Below are 12,665 nucleotides of genomic sequence, written 5' to 3'. Positions count from 1 at the left end.
GTAGGTATCCCCAGAGGCCTCTCTCTTTGGCTTGCAGACAGCCGCCATGTGGTCTCTTCATGTGGTCACTTCTCTGTGCATGCACACCCCTGGTGTCTCTTTTTATATCCTAATTTTGTTTTCTTATAAGAACACTAGTCAGATTCGATTAGGATCCACCCTAACGGCATCATTTTAACTTAATTACCTCTTTTAAAGGCCGTATCTCCAAAGACAGTCACATTCTGAGTTGCTGGGGGTTAGAATTTCAGCGTATGAATTTGGGTAGGATACAATTCAGTCCCAAAGCACTATGAAATCTCAGTCCCAATGCACTTTTACAACCTTATTATATTCTTGTTCTTGTTGGAAATCTCTTGAATAATTCTGGAAGCTAAAGATGTTTATCTTACATTTTGGGGTAGAAAGCTTGCTCTGTTTGATTTAACAGTGAAGTTAGAGTGTAGTTAATACTTTTAGCAATAGACTGATTAAAAGTAGAATCAAATCAAATAAAAGATGCCTGCTTTAAATAAAATTTCTTATGCATTGTGGGCAGATGGGAGTTAATTTGTGAATAAATGAAGAGTGTTTGGCAAACGGGGACTGTAAAATAACCTCAAAATCTGGTGGAAATTTGCATTTTGTCCTGACCAGTGACCAGTTAATGGCATGGAATATGGGAAAATACTTTTCTTGATATGTTGGTTTTGGTGTAAACTGGAAGATACTTTTGTTAGGACAGGAAAATGAGTTCCTCTTCTGAGACGCTTTTGAGTTGGTTTGACTTGTTAGCAAGCTGTGGTAATAACTTTAAATAATGACTGAACAATGCAGCAGAAATTTTATATATATGGAAAAAAGTGAACGAGGAAGAATAGGTGGACTACTCTTCTTAAAACTCAAGTTTCACAAGTGGGTATGTTTTTCCCAAGAGAATCCTCAGTGAGTCAGAGGACCACTTGCTATTTCAACTCACATTCACTATTCCTGTGAGTCTCTTCTTCCCTCTGCCCCCTCCCCACTTCATATTAACTAGCAGGGGTCACAGATTTGGTGCCCCAGCTGCCAGGGTGAGCTTTGCTATAACAGCTTCAGGTAGTCTAAACTTGGGGCAATTTAGCTGCCTGTAAAATCCCGCTGAATGAACTTTCTTATCATTTGTTAACTGCCAGGGCAAGGTTCATGGAAGAACATTCTTACTGCTAGTCTGTGAAACAGGAGCTGTTGAAGTCCTATGCATACAAACACGTTAGCCTGTGCTCAAAATATGCTTATGGAGCAAATTTTGATATGATTAATGTTGGCATCAGTGAGCATACATTAGTGGGATTTGCATATATATAAATTTGAATAATGTTCAAGGACATCAAATGAGCTCAGAGTTAATAATTATAATAATAGCTAACATTTCTTGAAGTATTATTTGCCCAACACTGCTCCAAACATTTTTATAATAATTTAATTAATCCCCACAAAAGTTCTAAGATGTAAATCCTATTGTCATACCCATTTTACAGATGAGGAAACTGAGGCACAGAAAGGTATATAGTAAGTTGTCCAAAATCACATGGTGCGCTCATAAGCAGCAGCCCTGGGGTGTAAGCCCAGAGGGTCTGACTCCAAAGCCTGTGCTCATATCCCTCGTGTTAACACAATTACGGTTGTTAAGCCTACTGCGGCAGGAAAGTGACTTTGCCTTTTCTGGGTGGGTTAGGGTTGTACAGGAAACTGAAAACCAAATAAAGCCTTCTTTCAAAGATGGGGCTTCAAGAGACTGACGCTCATTCACAAGTGTTATACTGGGGAGTTTGAGAACAAAGTGTGAGTCTGTAAGACTGGGATCCTGGTCCTCTCCTTGGATACCTTCAAGAGACTGTGCTGCATGTTCAATTGACTATTGAGGGCTACTTGCTGGGTCCTTGAGAGCTACAATCATAATGAGATGTAGTCTCTGTCCTCCGTACAGCAGTGGTGAGAGAGCCCAGACTGAAAGATATCATGACAACACAAGCTGGCAGCACTGAGAAGAGAGATCAGAGTCGGGGAGCTTTGGCAGGAGACTAAGGAAGAACTGACAAAGGAGGTGCTGACTAAGCTGAGTATAAAGGATGAGAAGAGTTTCACCACTGAGTCAGGTTGGGAAATGTGTGTTAGGCCACAGGAAGGGGGTGAACCAAGCTACAGAGAAAAGGACACTGGATGTGCCTCACTAAGAGCACAAGTCAGCGCCATAGTGAAGGAACTTAGGACTTGAATTGGTCCTAAGTTAGGACTTGTCTTGGTGAGATGCAGAGTCAACCGAAGACAAGTGCCACAGTAACATATTTGCTCTTTTAGCAAGATAAGGATGGTTTTGTCCAAATGGAATGTGGTGATTTGTGAAAGACTGTTTATCATTCTAGGAATGACTGTCTTGGTGTCCCCCACCACTCATGCTTCTCCTATTTGTAGATGCTATCATTTCACAATTAGGGACTTATTCCTTTGTTTAAATGTTCTCTGCTACCACTTATAGAATATTAAGTCTCATAGGTCACTTAAACTTAGCCATATTAGATACAGTACACGAATAGTTTACCTGAGAGTAGATTTTGGTTAGATATGAGGGAGGTGGGAAGAGAGGAGAACATTGAGGGAGGGGGAGACTTGGGAGTCTGAGTACAGGGAGGTAATCTAGCAGCAATCTAGAACTGACTCAAGAGTCAGTTGCACTGAAAAGTAATGTAGTATCAGGCTCAAACTGCAAAGGATGCCGAAATGTGGACTAAAGCCTGCTAAGAAAGAATAGGTTTAGTACAAGCTTCTGATGTTGCCCTGCTAATAGCCATCTATGAACTATCTGAAAAGTCAGTTCTTTAAGTTATTCCTAACCTGGTAGTCAAAAACCAGTTCAGTTACTTAAAATAAGAAAAACAAATTGCTCAATGTTAAAACAAGGCTTTTGCTTTAGCTTTGGACTTAAGAATGTTTCCCTGTTGTCTTTGTTTCTATAAAAATGCCATTTCTGCCATATTCTCCAAGCCTAGTTAGAAATAATACAAACAAGTCTTTCAAAAATATATTATGTAGCAAATAGTTCTAAGGATATGTCTGCTTGTATGTCAAAAAATGAAGCCGTAGTCATGGCGATACATTTTGAGTCGGTAGCAGCCCGACTCAGTCAGAAGGGACACGTGACCATCATGACAGCCATTCATTCATAATTTGATGACTTCTCCACCTAGAATCTGGCAGCCTGACAGCCCTGCATCTGCTCAACCCAAGCAGTGAGCAAGGAGTCCCTCAGCAGTAGACGAAGGCTTGTGCGTGTAAAGAGATGCTTTATCCTTTAATATTACTTTTGTCTCATTGTCCGGATATGTAAAATTCAGGCTAAAGTCTTCAGGTTGACCATAAAAAAGACCTGAGGACCTCATCATTCTGCACAAAGCTCAAAGGGTTGCCTGAAAAAACAGTTTATTTTCTGCAACTTTGTAAAAGAATCTAAATGAATAGCTTGCAAATAACATTAACAACTTAGTGTTATAGCATCTAAAATTTTCAATGTGCATAGCCACGTTGAGGGAAGCTACCCTATTAAAAAAAAAAGTATTATTATATAAGGATCTATTCACAAAATATGTGTTCATTTCAGCATTGTTTAAAGCAAAGGGGAGAAAACCCTGAATGTTCATTAGTAGGGAAATGGTGGAATAAACTCTGTTACATTTGTACTGTGAACTGTTATGTACACATTTAAAAGATTTATCTTTGTATGTATTGAATTGAAAAGATGTCCATATATACTGTTATACTTTAAAAACCACTGGCAAAAATGTATATGATATAAACCCATTTGTATAAAAATATATATGTGCTTGTACATTTATATTTGCTGTGTGAGCATTGAGTAGTATGTGGAGGAATCTAAACCAAATTACTACTTTTGCTAAGGGTTAGGATTGGAGGTATTGTTTGCCTTGTTACAACAAGCATATAACTAGTTTTGTAATAAAAATGCTACACAGCGAAAGAAAACCCACTTAATCATTGAGGGTTTGGTGAGGACTAAATGTGACAATATTTGTAAAATGCTTATTATAATCCCTGGTAGACAGTAAGCCTCCAATAACTGATGGATATTAGTATTTTATTTTTTTCCCCTGGGCTGATGTAGCACACCCCAGCCTAGCCCATGCCTTCCTCCATGCTGCCATTTAGTGTATTCTATGTTCCAGATGGCGTTGTGGTCTCTGAGTGCATCCTATTATCTCTCTCTGTGACCCTTAGGTCCTTGCACATACAGTTTCTGTCTCAGAACTCTTATTCCCCTCCTTCATCTGATTAACTGTTTTGCATCCTTCAGATCCCAGTTTAAGTGCCTTGCTGCCCAAGGCAAGGAGCCTGTCTTCGAGCTGTCCATCCACACCATAATACTCATCACCCTGTTTGAGCAGTCTGTCTGTGGGGCTGTGTCTGTCCATCTTTGCATCCTCAGCACCTAACTCAAGGCCATGGAGTGGGTACTCAACAGATGAAGTAGCTGAGTGACGAGGAGGTTGACAGTGGCCTCATGACTGTGTAGAAAGAGAAAGCGGCAAGCCTGGGTTTCTCATAAAATCTTGGGAAGCCACACAGGTACAGACTGTCACTATGTTTGTGTTCAAGGTTCCTGCTTGGGTTATCAAATGCAGCATTTTCCTTCCTCAGGCTTTTGCAAATTGGAAATGGATGAAGGTGCTGATGTTTTAAAATGATTAATTTGTTCAGATTATCATATAGTGCCCCTCCAATGTAGAAGTTATTAACTTGTTAGTACAGTTCGTAACTACACTTTATTAACTTTCTGCATATGTACAAGAACCTCAGTGGAACCAGTGTCAGATAAAAGCAACTGAGAAAATACATTACAGAATGGAAACTCTGAGAAGGACTTTGCTGATGGTGACTGCAGCTGCAATGTAAACCGGCCACACAGTCCTCAGTGGCAGAAGACTTGTATCTTGGTCCTGTTAAGAGACAATTTTCAAACACGGTCAAATCATGACTCTCACACAGGTATAGAATGAAGACATGCTAGAGATTTTTCTTAACTCATTAATCAGTGAGAGAATACAGACTGTTGTTATAACTGATTTAAAAGATACTCCAAAGAACATACATGTTAATGACAAACATTGACATGAATGTGAAAGTGGAGACAAAACATGAGGGCATTAGTGGTGGTCATTTGCACATCTTTTGAACAGGACAGAATTTGCAAATATATAAACGAGAATTATTTTGCATTGCTATCGTTTATCCACAACGTACAGAGTTGTAAATAGATCAAAGATAAGGACAAACTAGAATCAGACAAACTGGAATGGTGGTCTCTGGAGTTTAGACAATGCCTAGTTTTCTACTAAAGCTGAAATTTTCTTACAGTATCTTCTATTCTCAACACATTGAAATTCTGTAGGTGCTATAGATGCCCCATGTCAACCTAATATTCCTTATATATGCTTTTGCTTTACTTATGCGATCTCATTTAACACATTTAGTCTTCGTAGCATGAATATGAGGTAGGTGTTTCTAGAGAAGAGTCATCATAGAAACATTAAGTCATTAGACAAATTCACTTAGCTAAGAGAATTCAAACTCAAGTCTTTCTACACTCAAAAGTCATATTTTTCCCATTCCCCTCACTGCTTCTCTAGAGTTTGCTTTCCTCTTGCCTCCTTTTTATTTCCACTACATTTTCTGGCATCACCTGTTGGAGGAAGTCCACACTGCCCATCCTCCACATCCACACCATTCTGTGCCGCTTTTTCCAGTGTTTCCATCTCCACCCTCATGATCCCAATATCTGCTCTGAGAAGGGAGGGAGTGTATGCTCACCATTTTTTCCCTGTGGTTCTCCCTGATTTGTATTACAGGGAAGGGGTTCTCTGTCTGCCAACAAATAAATTTCATATAGTAATGGAATGGTAAAGGATTGGCTTCTGGCTGGTACCATCTGGAAGACAGTCAGTCTTTCCCCCCAGCCCCCACCCCAAACAAATCTCTCTCTCTCCAGTGTTTTTGGTTTCTTTCTTTTGTTTGTGGACCCTCTCCCCCAGTCCTTTCTTGTTCAATTTTTGCTCTACTGTTGCAAAGTGTGGATTTAAGGTAACCAGATAGTTGCTATTGTCTCAATGCTTTAAAAAATTGTTACCATTCAAGAACCTTGATATGGCAAATTCAGGTAGAAATCTAATTTGTACACTTGATGTATCTGTTGGACATTTTTCTTCATCTTGAAGAGTGAAAAAATACACAGCTTTTGGCTGCCCTAACAAGAGGCAGCCTCCTTAGTTAGGAAGAAAAGAAACCATTTACATGGAATTTCTCCTATTGTTTTCAGTTTTTAAAAAGTGGGTCCTCTAAAACAATACCTACCCTGATGATGTTAAACTAGTCTTATATTCCTGGGATAACTCTACTTGGTCATGATGTCTTGCTCTTTTTATATTGTTGTTTGATTCAATGTGCTAAAAATTTCATCTAGAATTTCTACATCTGCATTTATGGGGTATATTTGTCTATAGTTCTGTTAAAATATGACTATATCAGGGCAATGCTGACGTCATAGAATGAACTGAAAAGTGTTCCCTCCTCTTCAACTTTCTAAAAGAGTTTGGGAAGAATTGATATTATTTCTATCTTAATCATTTAGTAGTATTCACTAGTGAAGCCATCTGGGCCTGCAGATTCCCTTGTGGGAAGGTTTGTAACCAAAGATTCCATTTCTGTAATAGTTGTAAGGCAGATCAGATAATCTATTTCTTCTTGAGTGAGCATGTGTTCTTGTGTGTTTCAAAGAATTTGTCCATTTAATATAAATGATTAAATTCATTGTCAAACCTTTTTGCTAATAATATTCCTTTATTATTATTTTAATATCTGTAAATTCTGGAGTAAGCTTCCTTTCTCATTCTTGATATTGGTAACTTATGTCTTCTACTTTTTTTTCTTATCAACATGGTAAGAAGTTTACTCATTCTATTGATCTTTTTAAAAGAACAAGCTTTTGGTTTCATTGATTTTTCTCCATTGTTTTTCTGTTTTCTATTTCATTAATCTCTACTTTGATCTTTATTACTTCCTTTCTCCTGCTTGCTTTGGTTTTCATTTGCTTTTCTTTTTCTAGTTTTTGAAAGTAGAAGCTGAAGTCATTGATTTGAGACTTTTCTTCATAAATTTGATAAATTTCTGTCATAAATTTTGATGTGCTGTGTTTTCATTTTCATTAGTCTTAAATACTCAGATTTACCTTTTTATGCCTTCTTTTACCAATGGGTTATGTAAAATTTTATTATTTAGTTTCTAAATATTTGGGGACTTTTCAAAGGTGTTTTTGTTATTGATTTCTAATTTCATTGTAATCATAGAACACATTTTGTATGATTTGAATCTTTTTAAATTATTGAGACTTATTTTTTGGTCCTCATTTGGTTTATCTTGGTAAATGATCAATGTGAACGTGAAAAAATGTGTACCCTGCTGTTGTTAGGTAGAGTGGTGGAGTGTTCTAGAAATATCAAGTTGGTTGATAGGTCAGTAATGCTCTACTTAAAAAAATTAATTATTGAGAGAAATAGTGATGAAATTTTCAGATATAATTGTGTGTTTGTATGTTTCTGTTTCTTCTTGCTGTTCTGACAACTTTGCTTCACATAATTTGAAACTATTATTAGGAGAATACACATTTAGTTTTGCTAATTTCTTCACATGAATTGACCCCTTATTCATGATTGCCTTCTTTATCTCTGGTAATAATTTTTGTACTTAAGTCTACTTTGTCTTATACCAATATTGCTGTTCCATGTTTCTTTTGATTATTGCTAGCATGTGTATCTGTTTCTCACATTGTCTCTTTATATTTAAAGTGCATTTCATATCCATAGTATATAGTTCTGTTTTTTAATTCAGTCTGACTGTACTTATCTTTTGATTGAGGTATATATTATTTGTATTTATGTTATATTATTATATTTATATTAAATGGGATTATTGATGTTAGGTTAGGCTTAAATCTATCTTTATATTTGCCCAGTTTTATCTTTATTAGTTATTTTCTTCTCTCTCCCTCTCTTTTTTGCTTTCTCTTGAATTGATTCACTATTTTTATGATTCCTTTTTAATCTCCCTTTTTTAGCTATTAGCGGTAACTTTTCATTTTGTTATTTTAGTGGTTGCTTTAGAGTTTATACTATGCATCATCAACGTATTCTGTCCACCTTAAAATGCTATTATTCTACTTTACATGTAGGATAAAAACCTAATATACTTCCATTATTCTTTTTCTGACCTTTAAGTTATCTTTGTCATATCTTATACACGTTTTAACCTCCTCAATTCATACTTACTATTTTTGCTTAAATATCCAGTTACCTTTGAAAGATATTTGAACTAAAAAAAACCTCATGTATTTACACACATAGTTACTGGTTTTGGTGCTCTTTAATCCTTTGATTCATATTTCTGTCTTATATCATATTTCTTCTTCTCAAGGGAATTCTTTTACCATGTCTTTTGGTGGGTCTGCTGTTGAAAAATTCTTTCAGTTTTTTTTTTTTATGTCTCAAAATATTATTTTACCTTAATTTTGGGAAGATGTTATGCTTGAGTGTAGAATGTAAGATTTTTGGATTTTTCATTTAGTGCCTTCAACATATTGCTCTACTGACTTCTCTCTCACATTGTTTCTGACAAGAAATATGTTGTCGTGTTTATCTGTAAATAATGTCTCTCCCTTCCATCTGTTTTTACTATTTTCTCTTTAGCACTGATTTTCAGTGACTTGATTATGATGTGCCTTGATGTAGCTTTCTTTCTTCCTTTTTTTTTGGTGTAGTTTTCTTCACGGTTTTCACAATTCACTGAGCTTCTTGGATCTGTGAGTTTATACTTGTCATCAAATTTGGAAAATTTTCAGCCATTGCTTCTTTATTATTTTTTATCTCCCACCTTGTCTCCTTCAGAGACTCTGATTATAAGTATGATACTCTTTTCATTTCTAGAAATGTTATTTTTCTCTCTGTGTTTCATTTTTGGATTATTTTGATTGCTATGTTTTCAAGTTCACTAAAATCTGCAATATCTAATCTGCCATTAATCTCATTCAGTGTGTATATATACTTTTAGATGTTATATTTTTCTTCTCTAGAAATTTAATTTGAGTATTAAAAAATATATCTTCCATATCTCTGCTTAGCTTTTTGAACATAAGGAATATAGTTATAATAATTGTTTTGATATCTCTGTCTACTAATACTAACTTCTATGTCAGTTCTGAGTTGGTTTCAATTGACTGATTTTTCTTCTCCTTATGGATCTTAGTTTCTTCCTTCTTTGCATGCCTGGAAATTTTGGGTTAAATGCAAGAAATTGTAAATTTTCTATTGCTAAATGCTAGATTGTTTTTATTCCATGTATTTTTGAGCTTAGTTTTGGGACATGGTTAAGTTACTTTAAAAATGTTTGATCCTTTTGATCCTTTCATGTCTTGCATTTATGGTTTCTTTAAACAGGACCAGAGTGACAAGGTAAAGGCAAAGGCAAGGCTGAAAGGTGCTGAATACTGGATGGAGGCCTGTAGATCTCTGTGCAGCTCTCTCTTCTTAGATACTCTATCCTGCAAACTCTAGCTACTGTGTTCTCCCTGGCAGCTCAGTTTCAAGTCCTCAACTTAAGTAGTCTACCTTGAGTCTTCTCCCTTCACCACAGTTTGGAAACTCTCTTACTGTATTAAGTTGAGGCACATTTGTTTTTTTCTTTTTCTTGGGAATGACTGTCCTTTATTGCCTGATGTCCAAGTATTAAAATCACTGTGTATCAAACATTTTGCCGGAGTTTTTTGTTGGTAATGTTTCAAGTGGAAGGGTAAGTTTGGTAACTGTTAATCCCTCTTGAGCAGAAGTAATAGTATCAAATTTGTGGAATTTCATCGAAAAATCAGAAAAATAAAATATTATGCTTGTGAATTAACTTTTGGGAATATAATTTACTCACTGGCCTGTTCTTAGTAGAATTTTTTTTAATTATTCAAGAGGCTTCCTATACCAGTTACACTTTTAAGTATCAGGGATTGGGAAGCTATGACTGATTGACCAAATCCATCCCACAGCCTGCTTTTGCACAGCACATAGCTAAAGAATGATTTTTATAATTTTAATAGGTTGTAAAACAGAACAAAGAAGAAATATGTGACAGCACCTGCATGATCCACAAAGCCTAAATTATTTATTATTTGATGCTTTACAGAAAACGTTTGTCAATCCCTAGAAGTATTATTAAAAACAAAGCATGTCTGACTCCTAAAGTCTTAAGAAACATAATTTTCTTACTGAAATGTATTGGTATATGGTGAGGCTCTTGTAAGATCTGAGGCTTGGATACATTTAATATATGCTATTCATGTCATTCCAATTGACATCTTGACATAACACTTTTTTTGCACGGATCTTGGAAGCTCCATGGGGTAGAATTTTCATTCCCCCAAAACTAGGGTTAAGTTATGTTTGAGGAGTAGAAGTTAAGAGATCATGACAGTGTGAACCACAGCTAGACTACAGGGCTTCTAAGTGGATAATCTACTTAAGGGAGAGGAAAAGTCTGGTGTGATGGTCAGTTTTGGCAATGTGGCCTCTCAACGTGAGATTGTACTTGAACTTATCAGGAGCCCTTTAGAATATTGACTTTACACCCTGAGAATGAAAGGGTTGTGTTGTAAAACTAAAAAAAAAAAATGACATGACCAGGGACTCCCCATAACTACTGGCAAAACTTTATTTTCTAACTTTAGGGTTAACAGATTAAACCACAAATGCACGTGTGCCTCTAAAAACAGTATACCATCTTTGCAATTTTCAAAATTTTAATATCAATTGCTTACTCTAATTAACCTGATTTTTAAAAATCCCAGACAAAGCAGAGTAATTCACCAACACCACCAAGTGAGCTACAAATCTGTCCTTTGCCAGAGGAAGAAGACACTTATGATCAATTCAAGAAAATAGCTTTAAGTGTTTATAGGAGGGGTACCCACATCTATTTGTCACGTATTCTAGGACCTCATAGCTCCATTTTTAATTGTTTAACTCCTAACTCAATTTCTTTTTATAGTCTGAAAACAGGAAATCACCCAGGTGAGATATTCCTTCAGGGCATTGTTGAAAATAGATTAAATGTGAAGATATCCCAGATCCCTCTTCTCAAATATTAAAAATATTTTGTTAGCACATAGAATATTCTTAGGTATATTCTGTTATGTTCTAATGATGGATAAGTGTCCTCCTCTTTTTGATAATGTCTTCCATTTCTTCTAAGACCTTTCCTTTATAGTCATTTGGTTCTATTGCTTTTAACTTCTTTTGATTTTCCAGTGGCAAAACATTTTCTTTTGCACCCACGCAAATAATCTTCTGTGTATGGTGATGGGGAAGCACTCTCATAATTTGTCATCAGATAATATCGACAGGTTATTTCTCTTCCTTCTCAGGTTGAAACTTTAACTTCTATCAACATATGTTCCACTTTTAATTCCTTCTTGCTCATCCAGAGGATTTAAATTACTTTCGTTCATTTTCAATATTACTTTCCACACTTCATCACCAGGACTTTGAAAAATGGTCTCTATACCTCCATGCCAAGTTTGACTTACTTTGCCTTGGGAACTGCCAACATCAAGCTTATAATCCTGCAGACATTGGTAAGTTGAGTTGAGAGGATTGCCTGAACCCATGGATTTGAGACCAGCCTGGGCAACTTGGTGAGACCTCATCTCTACAATAAATCAATAAAAATTAGCTGGGCATGGTGGCACATGCTTGTAGTTCCAGCTACTTGGAAGGCTGAGGTGGAAGGATCACCTGGGCCCGGCAGGTCAAGGATGCAGTGGCCATGAGTGTGCCACTACACTCCAGCCTGGGCAACAGAGTGAGAGACTCCAACTCAAAAAAAAAAAAAAAATCCTGCAGGCAGGCCACACAGTAGAACTCCACCAAAGAGTTTCAGAGGTGAATCTGCTCTGTCAACAGGCGGGTGAAGTACAGAAAACTCTCCTCATCTTGGCCTTGGTCGTTCTTGTAACCCAAGTTCCATGTCCTACTAGATGCCTACATGGCCCCAGAGGTCTGGAGCAGTCTGGTCCAGTGACTACAGCACCACTGCTTCAGGATTAGGGGCTGAAAAGACCATATTTCTTTATAAAAGAGCAGATGGCGTGGTGAAAGTCACTCCCTATTCAATGGAAAGAAATGCAAACATGTGAGACCTGGAAGTAGAAGGGATGGCAAGGAATCCAGACAATAGTAACAGGGAAGCAAGTACCCAGTAGGACAGGGCAGCAGTAGACAAGAGGCATTTAGTGTCAAACACAAACGGCCCAAGACACATATTGGCAAGTAGAGCAAATGGTATTGAATTGGTGAGCAGGATGCTGATGGGAGGATAGTAAGATCAGCAGAATGAAGGCAGAGCATAGACAAGGTACAGAAGTTACAGTAAATAGTCTCCATTTGGGGAAGTATTTGAGTTCTTGCCATTTGTGGGGTAGGCAACTTATTGATCTAGTGGATTTAGAGAAGAGTTGTTATAACAATGCTCAGACTAGAATTAAATGTACTATGATGTCTTATTTAATTGAATTAAGGTTTAAAGAGCAATTTTTTTTCCCTGGA

The 12,665-nt window shown here is 36.7% G+C and overlaps 1 pseudogene; it reads right to left on the bottom strand.

Annotated features, from left to right (window-relative positions):
- Positions 1 to 11,258: 11,258 nt before the first annotated feature.
- LOC103267843 lies at positions 11,259 to 12,381 on the bottom strand (annotated as a pseudogene).
- Between the last annotated feature and the right edge of the window lie 284 nt (positions 12,382 to 12,665).

The sequence above is a fragment of the Carlito syrichta genome, unplaced genomic scaffold (genome assembly GCF_000164805.1).
Source record: "Carlito syrichta isolate Samal-C Ts95f unplaced genomic scaffold, Tarsius_syrichta-2.0.1 Scaffold308313, whole genome shotgun sequence".
NCBI classification, from domain to species: Eukaryota; Metazoa; Chordata; class Mammalia; order Primates; family Tarsiidae; genus Carlito; species Carlito syrichta.
This window is presented reverse-complemented; position numbering and strand designations above follow the sequence as displayed.